Source organism: Labrus mixtus, chromosome 12 (genome assembly GCF_963584025.1).
Source record: "Labrus mixtus chromosome 12, fLabMix1.1, whole genome shotgun sequence".
Taxonomy (NCBI): Eukaryota; Metazoa; Chordata; class Actinopteri; order Labriformes; family Labridae; genus Labrus; species Labrus mixtus.
In genome coordinates this window covers 30,362,004-30,374,503 of record NC_083623.1, presented here as the reverse complement: position 1 = coordinate 30,374,503, position 12,500 = coordinate 30,362,004, and the positions used below count along the sequence as shown (strand labels likewise).

At 41.2% G+C, this 12,500-nt stretch overlaps 4 non-coding genes and 1 pseudogene across 4 annotated transcripts; all 5 read left to right on the top strand.

Annotated features, from left to right (window-relative positions):
- The first annotated feature begins 5,327 nt into the window (after positions 1-5,327).
- LOC132986017 (5S ribosomal RNA) lies at positions 5,328-5,446 on the top strand. The gene has a single exon (XR_009675233.1). It is a non-coding gene; the product is annotated as a 5S ribosomal RNA (ribosomal RNA).
- Positions 5,447-5,567: 121 nt separating this feature from the next.
- On the top strand, positions 5,568-5,686 carry LOC132986321 (5S ribosomal RNA). Its single transcript, XR_009675509.1, has one exon. It is a non-coding gene; the product is annotated as a 5S ribosomal RNA (ribosomal RNA).
- A 122-nt stretch (positions 5,687-5,808) lies between these two features.
- Positions 5,809-5,927, top strand: LOC132985917 (5S ribosomal RNA). The gene has a single exon (XR_009675139.1). It is a non-coding gene; the product is annotated as a 5S ribosomal RNA (ribosomal RNA).
- Positions 5,928-6,048: 121 nt separating this feature from the next.
- On the top strand, positions 6,049-6,167 carry LOC132986370 (5S ribosomal RNA). The gene has a single exon (XR_009675521.1). It is a non-coding gene; the product is annotated as a 5S ribosomal RNA (ribosomal RNA).
- Positions 6,168-6,288: 121 nt separating this feature from the next.
- LOC132985560 (5S ribosomal RNA) lies at positions 6,289-6,397 on the top strand (annotated as a pseudogene).
- Positions 6,398-12,500: the final 6,103 nt, after the last annotated feature.

The following is a 12,500-nucleotide window of genomic DNA, read 5'->3' as shown; positions in this document are numbered from 1 at the left end:
CCAGCGTATATCACAGATGAAGAAATAGTTTGGAAGCTGACGGGATGGGGAGTGAAACCGACATCACCAATAAAACGCAGAATGTGGCCTGGAACAATGATAGCTGACGGAACGAGGTTTGTCCGGGTCAGATTTAATGACCAGGTACAGTCACTCCCTTACTCGCTCGTTTTTCGCTGCTTCTGCTGTCCTCCCTCTCCAGCCAGCTCCGGCGTCTCCAGCTCGCACTCTGACGCCCGTTCTCCTCCGCTCTCTCCGCTCTGCTCCATTTCTCCGTCACTGTTCTCGTCTTCTCTGATCTCCTTCCTGCTTGCTCCGATCACCTCCTTCTCCTCCGCCTCCTCCTCGTACACCTCCTCCGCCTCGTCTTCATCCTCGTACACCTCCTCCACCTCGTTCTTGCTTTCCTCTCCGTTCTCACACTCACATTCATTTTCTCTTTTTTTACAGTTTGTGCATTTTGTGCTGTTCGCGCTGCACTCTCGCGCAAAGTGTCCCTGCACCCCACAGTTGTGGCACATAAATTCTGGACACTCTCTCAGGATGTGTCCCGGCTGGATGCACATCCTGCACACTTTTTGTTGTCTATCATGTATTACTCTAAAGTATTCGTTCCCCATCACAGTGTTAAACTTTGTGGAGAGAGGGAAAAAAGGAGACGGAAGGGACGTGGCAGAAGACCCGGGGGTAAGCATGAGCACAGAGGGGAGGGAGATGCCTGAGAGTGGTGTTGGACAGGCGGGAGGGAGAAAAATCACGCTAAATAATACGGGTAAAAGCACCAGTCCCAATGAAACGGACAGCGAAATGGATGTGAGTGAACTGGCGAGTGCGCAAAAAAGACTAAGTCTTGGACAACGAAAAAAGTTGGTGAAAAAATTGAAATGTAAGGACAAATAATGACTGACAATAACCCCTGTAAATCCGTTTTTTTTGTTTTTATTTTTATGATAATGGCCTTTAATTTATTTTCGATAAACGTGAATGGACTAAGGAACAAAGAAAAAAGACATGCGATTCTTTCCTTGCAGAATGACGTTTTGTGCCTGCAGGAGACCAGGTGGGATGATTCCCTGGTGGAAGACATAAAAAAAGACTTTGTGGGCCATATTTTCTGCTCCAATGGCACGTCGAGGGCGAGAGGAGTGGCGGTTTTAGTCAAAACGGGTCGGGTAACAGGGGTAAATTTGGTTTATGGAGACAAAGAAGGAAGAATAATAGTAATAGACTGTGTGTATGAAACGAAAAATATAAGAATCATAAATATATATGCACCGAATGGAGAAAAAGAAAGGAAAACATTCTTCATTGCAATAAGCAAATGGTGGGAAAGGAATTGTATAATAATCGGTGACTTTAATGTGGCGATGACACCCACCGATGTGTCAAAAAATAATGTGTTTAAGGGGGATGTGAGCAGGGGGACACTTAAAGATATAATGATAACGAAACAATGCATTGATATTTGGAGATTGCTACATCCATGGGAGAGGGTGTTCTCCAGGAGACAAATTGTACTGAATAGATTAAAACAATCTAGAATAGATTATGCTTTGGTGACATGCGAGGTAGTGAGGTGGATTAAAGAAGTTGAATATAAAACTAATATGTGGAGCGATCACGCTGGAATAGAAATCACGTTTAGAAAAGAAACGAATGTACGTAAAGGAGGGATATGGTGCTTTAATGCAAGCTTGCTGGATGATGGAATGTTTGTGAAAAGTATGGAAAGATTGTTGAATGATGTGGGATATGAGTGGAATGAGAGTGAAGATATGAATGTGTGGTGGGATAGCGTAAAAGTCAGAATTAAAAAAAAGTGTATCAATTATAGTAAAGAGAAAAAGTGGAGAGAAAATAGAAAGGAAGAGAATTTGAGAAAACAACTAAGTGAGGAAATAGCATCGCTTGACAGTGTAGATAATGTAGATGTCGAAAAATACATACATTTAAAAGAACAGTTGGGAGTGATTGAACTTAAAAAGAGTAGGGGTGCAGCCATTAGGAGTAAAATACAATATATGTATGAGGGGGAGAGGAGTACAGCCTTTTTTTTAGGTCTGGAAAAACAAAAACAAAAAAGAACAGAAATAAACAAATTATTAAATGAAGCAGGTAAAAGTGTGACAGATAAAAAGGGAATTTTAGAAATAGTAAAGGGCTATTATGAAAGCCTGTTTTCGAGACAGGAGTGTGATAGCGTGAGTGTGAACAGAGCTTTGGGTGCCTTAAAGAAAAAACTAAGCGAGGACGATAAAATGTGGTGTGATTGTGAGTTTACAGAGGGAGAAATCAGAAGTGCTTTAGAGGGGTTAAACAAAAACAAAAGTCCTGGGAGCGATGGCCTAACTGCGGAATTCTACCAAGCTTTCAAAGAGCAGCTGGTGCCCTTGGTGAACAAATTGAGTAAATATATGGAAAAAGTGAAACATATACCAAAAAGTTTAGGGGAAGGGGTGGTTACTATTTTTTACAAAAACAAGGGGGACAATAAAAATCTGGACAACTACAGACCAATCAGCCTACTCAACACAGACTACAAAATCATAGCGAAAACAATAGCCAATAGAATCAGGGAGGTAATAGGAACAATCATAGAACAAACACAATCATACAGTATACCAAACAGAGACATAGCAGACTCAATCATTTCAATAAAACAGACGGTCAGGGATATGGAAGGGGAGGGGGGAATATGGCTAGGGATTGATTTAAATAAAGCTTTTGACAGAGTAGATCACGGGTTCATGGGGAAGGTGTTAGAGAAGTTTGGATTCGGGGAGAGAATGAGAGAATGGATAAATATGTTGTATACAGGAGCGGAAAGCAAGATAAAATGTAACGGGGAACTAACTGATTCTTTTAAAATATCAAGGTCAGTGAGACAAGGATGTCCGATGTCAGCGCTGTTGTACAGCTTGGTAGCAGAGCCGCTGGCAGCACTGATATCGGAAGACGTAAACATAAAAGGTATAGGTAAGGAAAATGTAAAAATAATACAGTATGCAGATGACGTGAATATAATGGTAAAAGGAGAGGAGGATATAGAATTGATATTAAAACATGTACAAACTTATGAAAGAGCATCTGGGGCAAAAGTAAATGAAAATAAGTCAGAAATTATGTTACTAGGTAAGGAATCCAATCTAGTTAATAAGTGGGGATTTAAAACGGTGTGTGAGAGAAGAAAAGTGTTGGGAGTGAATATGGGGAAAAATGAGAATGAATGTGATGATGTAACATGGAAAGAGGTGGTGGGTAAAATTAAAAAAACATTGAATTTGTGGAAAGCGAGGGGTCTATTGTTGAGAGGAAGGGTAGCCGTAACAAATGCTCTCGTGTTGTCCAAAGTGAATCATGCGCTGAGTACTTGTACGCTTCCGGACTGGGCCTTTAAGGAGATTTCAAAGACCATTAGGGACTTTATTTGGAAAAACAAAGCAGCGAGTATAGCTCACAAAACAATAATAGGGGCTAAAGATCAGGGGGGGCTAGCTTTGATTGATTTACTTACAAAAAAAGTAGCACTAAGAGTCAAATTGATAGGCAAATTTATGGACCAGAACCGGAACGTAGTTTGGAAAAACCACTTCAAACAATATCTGTGCAGTTTTGGACTCTACAACGAGGACAACCTGTACCAGATCAATAACCCGGATTCATTTAAACACTTGCCACGGTTTTTCCAGGAAGTACTCAGTGCGTGGTATCAGGTTTCATCCTGGACTGTACCAGAGTGCGGAACGAGAGGGTCAGTGCTACGACTGCCCTTCCTCTCGAGCCCGTATTTTAAAAATGGGGAGAGGGTAATTAAGTGTGAAGCTATGTCGAAAGCGGGATATATTAGAATAAGGGATTTACTGAACTGTGGGGGGGATTTTGATTTACAAATGGTGGTGAGGGGTTTAAAAAATAAAGGGTGTGTGTGCAGAAAGGATGTGATTGAGAGAGTGTTTGCAAATGTAAAATTGTCTTTGTCGAGCGAATGGGAAAAATTAATCAAAGAGAAGGAGGGAGTGATGCGGGACGATGTGGGGGGGATCTCCCTGTGCCTAGGGGAGAAGAAACACAACATTACAGATGTCACTACAAAAATTTGGTATAGGTGCGCAATCACACATAGAATACAGAAACCCACATCCGAAGTAAAATGGACAGACACATACCCGGACATAACAAGCAACATGATATGGAAGAACATTAACATTCCGCATACACCACATGCAATATTTGACCTAGATTTCAAACTGAGGCACAGGAGGATCTTCACCTGCATCGTCCTGCATCAGATCCATAAGGAGAGGTATGAAAGAAAGTGTTGTGTATGTGAAAGTACGGATGAGGATTTAATACATTTGTTTGTTACGTGTGGGGAATTGGTTTATTTTTGGGGAAAAATAAGAGAAATGTTGGGGAAATGCAGTAAGAATGAGTGTTGGAATGAAAGGGGGTGGGAATTGTCGGTGTTGTTGGGGGTGGGAACAAAACAAAAAAATCACAATGTAATGAATATAATTTTGGCTTTTGCAAGAAAAGCGGTTTTTAACAGAAGGAATTATGCACTCTATGAAAGTAAGAAAATGAATGTGTGGAGAATGTTTGTGAATGAATGGAAAGCACATCTTAAATTGTTGTACATAGCGAATGAGAGTGAGTTTGTGAGAATGTTTGTGGAAGGTGCGAATGTGTGTAGAGTAAATGAGGAGGGAATTATGTGGGATGTCTAAATTATTTTGTTTTTGTTTTTTTGGTACGAGGGCTTCTTTTTTGGTCATGGGGAAAATGGGTGATTTGATTTGGTGGTTTTTTTTTTCTCAGTGGTTTTTTGAGAATACTGTGGGGTTTTTGTATGTTTTTGTGGTTTGTTTTCAGAGGGGTGTTTGCTTTGGGGGAGGGACTCAGAAGAGTTGTCATGAGTTGGGGGTATCAGGGGTGGTTTGAGTTTTTTTTCCTGATGCTATGTTTTTATTGTTTTTAGGGTGCCGTTTGCGTCAGAGGGGAGGTTTAATTTAGAGGGTGTATGTATTGTAATAGCATTTGTTGTAAATGATGTGAAAGAATTATAAATGTTTTTGTAATTTTGATAATAAAAGATAAAAAAAAAAAAAACACGCCTGATCTCGTCCGATCTCGGAAGCTAAGCAGGGTAGGGCCTGGTTAGTACTTGGATGGGAGACCGCCTGGGAATACCAGACGCTGTAAGCTTTTTCATTTTTTTGATCATATGTTTTTTTTTTATCATATAGAGACATATTCACATGTCCAAAAATTTAGCCAGAATCAAGGGCATGACATCTTTAAAAGGCCCCTTTCTGCACACAATAATGGCTTACGGCCATACCATCCTGAACACGCCCGATCTCGTCCGATCTCGGAAGCTATGCAGGGTCGGGCCTGGTTAGTACTTGGATGGGAGACCGCCTGGGAATACCAGGTGCTGTAAGCTTTGTCATTTTTTTGATCATATGTTTTTTTTTATCATATAGAGACATATTCACATGTCCAAAAATTCAGCCAGAATCAAGGGCATGACATCTTTAAAAGGCCCCTTTCTGCACACAATAATGGCTTACGGCCATACCACCCTGAACACGCCCGATCGCGTCCAATCTGAGAAGCTAAGCAGGGTCGGGCCTGGTTAGTACTTGGATGGGAGACCGCCTGGGAATACCAGGTGCTGTAAGCTTTTTCATTTTGTTTGATCATATGTTTTTTTTTATCATATAGAGACATATTCACATGTCCAAAAATTCAGCCAGAATCAAGGGCATGACATCTTTAAAAGGCCCCTTTCTGCACACAATAATGGCTTACGGCCATACCACCCTGAACACGCCCGATCTCGTCAGATCTCGGAAGCTAAGCAGGGTCGGTCCTGGTTAGTACTTGGATGGGAGACCGCCTGGGAATACCAGGTGCTGTAAGCTTTTTCATTTTTTTTTATCATATGTTTTTTTTATCATACAGAGACATATTCACATGTCCAAAAATTCAGCCAGAATCAAGGGCATGACATTTTTAAAAGGCCCCTTTCTGCACACAATAATGGCTTACAGCCATACCACCCTGAACACGCCTGATCTCGTCCGATCTCGGAAGCTAAGCAGGGTAGGGCCTGGTTAGTACTTGGATGGGAGACCGCCTGGGAATACCAGGTGCTGTAAGCTTTTTCATTTTTTTTGATCATATGTTTTTTTTATCATATAGAGACATATTCACATGTCCAAAAATTCAGCCAGAATCAAGGGCATGACATCTTTAAAAGGCCCCTGTCTGCACACAATAATGGCTTACGGCCATACCACCCTGAACACGCCCGATCTCGGAAGCTAAGCAAGGTCAGGCCTGGTTAGTACTTGGATGGGAGACCGCCTGGGAATACCAGGTGCTGTAAGCTTTTTCATTTTTTTGATCATATGTTTTTTTTTTTTCATATAGAGACATATTCACATGTCCAAAAATTCAGCCAGAATCAAGGGCATGACATCTTTAAAAGTCCCCTTTCTGCACACAATAATGGCTTATGGCCATACCACCCTGAACACGCCCCTTTTGCTGTCAGAGTTTGTGTGGTGCTGAAGGAGAGCTGACGTGTCAGTACTGAGCAGGACAGCTGGACTAATTTGTTTGTTTTTTGGATGCGCTTTGGATTTATTTAAATACCTCAGATTGTGAGTGAATGTCCCCCAGCAGTCACTGACTGTTAGGGGGATCGTTTTTCTTTTCACCTTTTTTCCTATTTTTTTTCCACAATTTTGTGAAGAATTTTTGTTTTTTGTGAATGTTTGCTCGTATGTCGCGAGCAAACTCACACGGACGGATCACAAAGATGACAGGACCACGGACTGGAGAGATGGAAAAAGGAAAAGAGAACGGACAACAACGTGAACAAACAAACATGGCACTGAAACAAAGGAATGGATTAAACGACAACGAGAAGAACGACGGACAAAAAGGACGGATGAAAACGGCAAATGAAACAGGGAACGGAATGGATGACAGAGAGAGAGGAAGAGAGAGGAGCGGCGGGCTGATTGCTCCGCATGCAGAGAATGGGAGAGGTGGCGAGAGAGCAGAAAAAGAGGAAGCAAAAGTGTCTTTTGAGAGAAAACTAACACTAAACATTGAAATGGTGGGAGACAAAGTTCCTCTAAATCACGTCATGAGCAACATAAAAATGATCTGTGGGGGCCTGCTGGCGTGCAGAACCCTGGGACCTGAAAAACTGGAGGTGACGGTGAGCAACATTAAAGGAAAGGAAAGGCTGCTGGATGGATTTAAGATCGGAGAGACCAGAGTCGTGGCGAGAGAACTAAATAATGATGAGCTGGTGGTGTCTTTTTTAAACCTGCCAGCGTATATCACAGATGAAGAAATAGTTTGGAAGCTGACGGGATGGGGAGTGAAACCGACATCACCAATAAAACGCAGAATGTGGCCTGGAACAATGATAGCTGGCGGAACGAGGTTTGTCCGGGTCAGATTTAATGACCAGGTACAGTCACTCCCTTACTCCACAAAGTTTAACACTGTGATGGGGAACGAATACTTTAGAGTAATACATGATAGACAACAAAAAGTGTGCAGGATGTGCATCCAGCCGGGACACATCCTGAGAGAGTGTCCAGAATTTATGTGCCACAACTGTGGGGTGCAGGGACACTTTGCGCGAGAGTGCAGCGCGAACAGCACAAAATGCACAAACTGTAAAAAAAGAGAAAATGAATGTGAGTGTGAGAACGGAGAGGAGAGCAAGAACGAGGTGGAGGAGGTGTACGAGGATGAAGACGAGGCGGAGGAGGTGTACGAGGAGGAGGCGGAGGAGAAGGAGGTGATCGGAGCAAGCAGGAAGGAGATCAGAGAAGACGAGAACAGTGACGGAGAAATGGAGCAGAGCAGAGAGAGCGGAGGAGAACGGGCGTCAGAGTGCGAGCTGGAGACGCCGGAGCTGGCTGGAGAGGGAGGACAGCAGAAGCAGCGAAAAACGAGCGAGAGAGGGAAAAAAGGAGACGGAAGGGACGTGGCAGAAGACCCGGGGGTAAGCATGAGCACAGAGGGGAGGGAGATGCCTGAGAGTGGTGTTGGACAGGCGGGAGGGAGAAAAATCACGCTAAATAATACGGGTAAAAGCACCATTCCCAATGAAACGGGCAGCGAAATGGATGTGGGTGAACTGGCGAGTGCGCAAAAAAGACTAAGTCTTGGACAACGAAAAAAGTTGGTGAAAAAATTGAAATGTAAGGACAAATAATGACTGACAATAACCCCTGTAAATCCGTTTTTTTTGTTTTTATTTTTATGATAATGGCCTTTAATTTATTTTCGATTAACGTGAATGGACTAAGGAACAAAGAAAAAAGACATGCGATTCTTTCCTTGCAGAATGACGTTTTGTGCCTGCAGGAGACCAGGTGGGATGATTCCCTGGTGGAAGACATAAAAAAAGACTTTGTGGGCCATATTTTCTGCTCCAATGGCACGTCGAGGGCGAGAGGAGTGGCGGTTTTAGTCAAAACGGGTCGGGTAACAGGGGTAAATTTGGTTTATGGAGACAAAGAAGGAAGAATAATAGTAATAGACTGTGTGTATGAAACGAAAAATATAAGAATCATAAATATATATGCACCGAATGGAGAAAAAGAAAGGAAAACATTCTTCATTGCAATAAGCAAATGGTGGGAAAGGAATTGTATAATAATCGGTGACTTTAATGTGGCGATGACACCCACCGATGTGTCAAAAAATAATGTGTTTAAGGGGGATGTGAGCAGGGGGACACTTAAAGATATAATGATAACGAAACAATGCATTGATATTTGGAGATTGCTACATCCATGGGAGAGGGTGTTCTCCAGGAGACAAATTGTACTAAATAGATTAAAACAATCTAGAATAGATTATGCTTTGGTGACATGCGAGGTAGTGAGGTGGATTAAAGAAGTTGAATATAAAACTAATATGTGGAGCGATCACGCTGGAATAGAAATCACGTTTAGAAAAGAAACGAATGTACGTAAAGGAGGGATATGGTGCTTTAATGCAAGCTTGCTGGATGATGGAATGTTTGTGAAAAGTATGGAAAGATTGTTGAATGATGTGGGATATGAGTGGAATGAGAGTGAAGATATGAATGTGTGGTGGGATAGTGTAAAAGTCAGAATTAAAAAAAAGTGTATCAATTATAGTAAAGAGAAAAAGTGGAGAGAAAATAGAAAGGAAGAGAATTTGAGAAAACAACTAAGTGAGGAAATAGCATCGCTTGACAGTGTAGATAATGTAGGTGTCGAAAAATACATACATTTAAAAGAACAGTTGGGAGTGATTGAACTTAAAAAGAGTAGGGGTGCAGCCATTAGGAGTAAAATACAATATATGTATGAGGGGGAGAGGAGTACAGCCTTTTTTTTAGGTCTGGAAAAACAAAAACAAAAAAGAACAGAAATAAACGAATTATTAAATGAAGCAGGTAAAAGTGTGACAGATAAAAAGGGAATTTTAGAAATAGTAAAGGGCTATTATGAAAGCCTGTTTTCGAGACAGGAGTGTGATAGCGTGAGTGTGAACAGAGCTTTGGGTGCCTTAAAGAAAAAACTAAGCGAGGACGATAAAATGTGGTGTGATTGTGAGTTTACAGAGGGAGAAATCAGAAGTGCTTTAGAGGGGTTAAACAAAAACAAAAGTCCTGGGAGCGATGGCCTAACTGCGGAATTCTACCAAGCTTTCAAAGAGCAGCTGGTGCCCTTGGTGAACAAATTGAGTAAATATATGGAAAAAGTGAAACATATACCAAAAAGTTTAGGGGAAGGGGTGGTTACTATTTTTTACAAAAACAAGGGGGACAATAAAAATCTGGACAACTACAGACCAATCAGCCTACTCAACACAGACTACAAAATCATAGCGAAAACAATAGCCAATAGAATCAGGGAGGTAATAGGAACAATCATAGAACAAACACAATCATACAGTATACCAAACAGAGACATAGCAGACTCAATCATTTCAATAAAACAGACGGTCAGGGATATGGAAGGGGAGGGGGGAATATGGCTAGGGATTGATTTAAATAAAGCTTTTGACAGAGTAGATCACGGGTTCATGGGGAAGGTGTTAGAGAAGTTTGGATTCGGAGAGAGAATGAGAGAATGGATAAATATGTTGTATACAGGAGCGGAAAGCAAGATAAAATGTAACGGGGAACTAACTGATTCTTTTAAAATATCAAGGTCAGTGAGACAAGGATGTCCGATGTCAGCGCTGTTGTACAGCTTGGTACCAGAGCCGCTGGCAGCACTGATATCGGAAGACGTAAACATAAAAGGTATAGGTAAGGAAAACGTAAAAATAATACAGTATGCAGATGACGTGAATATAATGGTAAAAGGAGAGGAGGATATAGAATTAATATTAAAACATGTACAAACTTATGAAAGAGCATCTGGGGCTAAAGTAAATGAAAATAAGTCAGAAATTATGTTACTAGGTAAGGAATCCAATCTAGTTAATAAGTGGGGATTTAAAACGGTGTGTGAGAGAAGAAAAGTGTTGGGAGTGAATATGGGGAAAAATGAGAATGAATGTGATGATATAACATGGAAAGAGGTGGTGGGTAAAATTAAAAAAACATTGAATTTGTGGAAAGCGAGGGGTCTATTGTTGAGAGGAAGGGTAGCCGTAACAAATGCTCTCGTGTTGTCCAAAGTGAATCATGCGCTGAGTACTTGTACGCTTCCGGACTGGGCCTTTAAGGAGATTTCAAAGACCATTAGGGACTTTATTTGGAAAAACAAAGCAGCGAGTATAGCTCACAAAACAATAATAGGGGCTAAAGATCAGGGGGGGCTAGCTTTGATTGATTTACTTACAAAAAAAGTAGCACTAAGAGTCAAATTGATAGGCAAATTTATGGACCAGAACCGGAACGTAGTTTGGAAAAACCACTTCAAACAATATCTGTGCAGTTTTGGACTCTACAACGAGGACAACCTGTACCAGATCAATAACCCGGATTCATTTAAACACTTGCCACGGTTTTTCCAGGAAGTACTCAGTGCGTGGTATCAGGTTTCATCCTGGACTGTACCAGAGTGCGGAACGAGAGGGTCAGTGCTACGACTGCCCTTCCTCTCGAGCCCGTATTTTAAAAATGGGGAGAGGGTAATTAAGTGTGAAGCTATGTCGAAAGCGGGATATATTAGAATAAGGGATTTACTGAACTGTGGGGGGGATTTTGATTTACAAATGGTGGTGAGGGGTTTAAAAAATAAAGGGTGTGTGTGCAGAAAGGATGTGATTGAGGGAGTGTTTGCAAATGTAAAATTGTCTTTGTCGAGCGAATGGGAAAAATTAATCAAAGAGAAGGAGGGAGTGATGCAGGACGATGTGGGGGGGATCTCCCTGTGCCTAGGGGAGAAGAAACACAACATTATAGATGTCACTACAAAAATTTGGTATAGGTGCGCAATCACACATAGAATACAGAAACCCACATCCGAAGTAAAATGGACAGACACATACCCGGACATAACAAGCAACATGATATGGAAGAACATTAACATTCCGCATACACCACATGCAATATTTGACCTAGATTTCAAACTGAGGCACAGGAGGATCTTCACCTGCATCGTCCTGCATCAGATCCATAAGGAGAGGTATGAAAGAAAGTGTTGTGTATGTGAAAGTACGGATGAGGATTTAATACATTTGTTTGTTACGTGTGGGGAATTGGTTTATTTTTGGGGAAAAATAAGAGAAATGTTGAGGAAATGCAGTAAGAATGAGTGTTGGAATGAAAGGGGGTGGGAATTGTCGGTGTTGTTGGGGGTGGGAACAAAACAAAAAAATCACAATGTAATGAATATAATTTTGGCTTTTGCAAGAAAAGCGGTTTTTAACAGAAGGAATTATGCACTGTATGAAAGTAAGAAAATGAATGTGTGGAGAATGTTTGTGAATGAATGGAAAGCACATCTTAAATTACTGTACATAGCGAATGAGAGTGAGTTTGTGAGAATGTTTGTGGAAGGTGCGAATGTGTGTAGAGTAAACGAGGAGGGAATTATGTGGGATGTCTAAATTATTTTGTTTTTGGTTTTTTTGGTACGAGGGCTTCTTTTTTGGTCATGGGGAAAATGGGTGATTTGATTTGGGTTTTTTTTTTTCTCAGTGGTTTTTTGAGAATACTGTGGGGTTTTTGTATGTTTTTGTGGTTTGTTTTCAGAGGGGTGTTTGCTTTGGGGGAGGGACTCAGAAGAGTTGTCATGAGTTGGGGGTATCAGGGGTGATTTGAGTTTTTTTTTCTGATGCTATGTTTTTATTGTTTTTAGGGTGCCGTTTGCGTCAGAGGGGAGGTTTAATTTAGAGGGTGTATGTATTATAATAACATTTGTTGTAAATGATGTGAAAGAATTATAAATGTTTTTGTAATTTTGATAATAAAAGATAAAAAAAAAAACACGCCTGATCTCGTCCGATCTCGGAAGCTAAGCAGGGTAGGG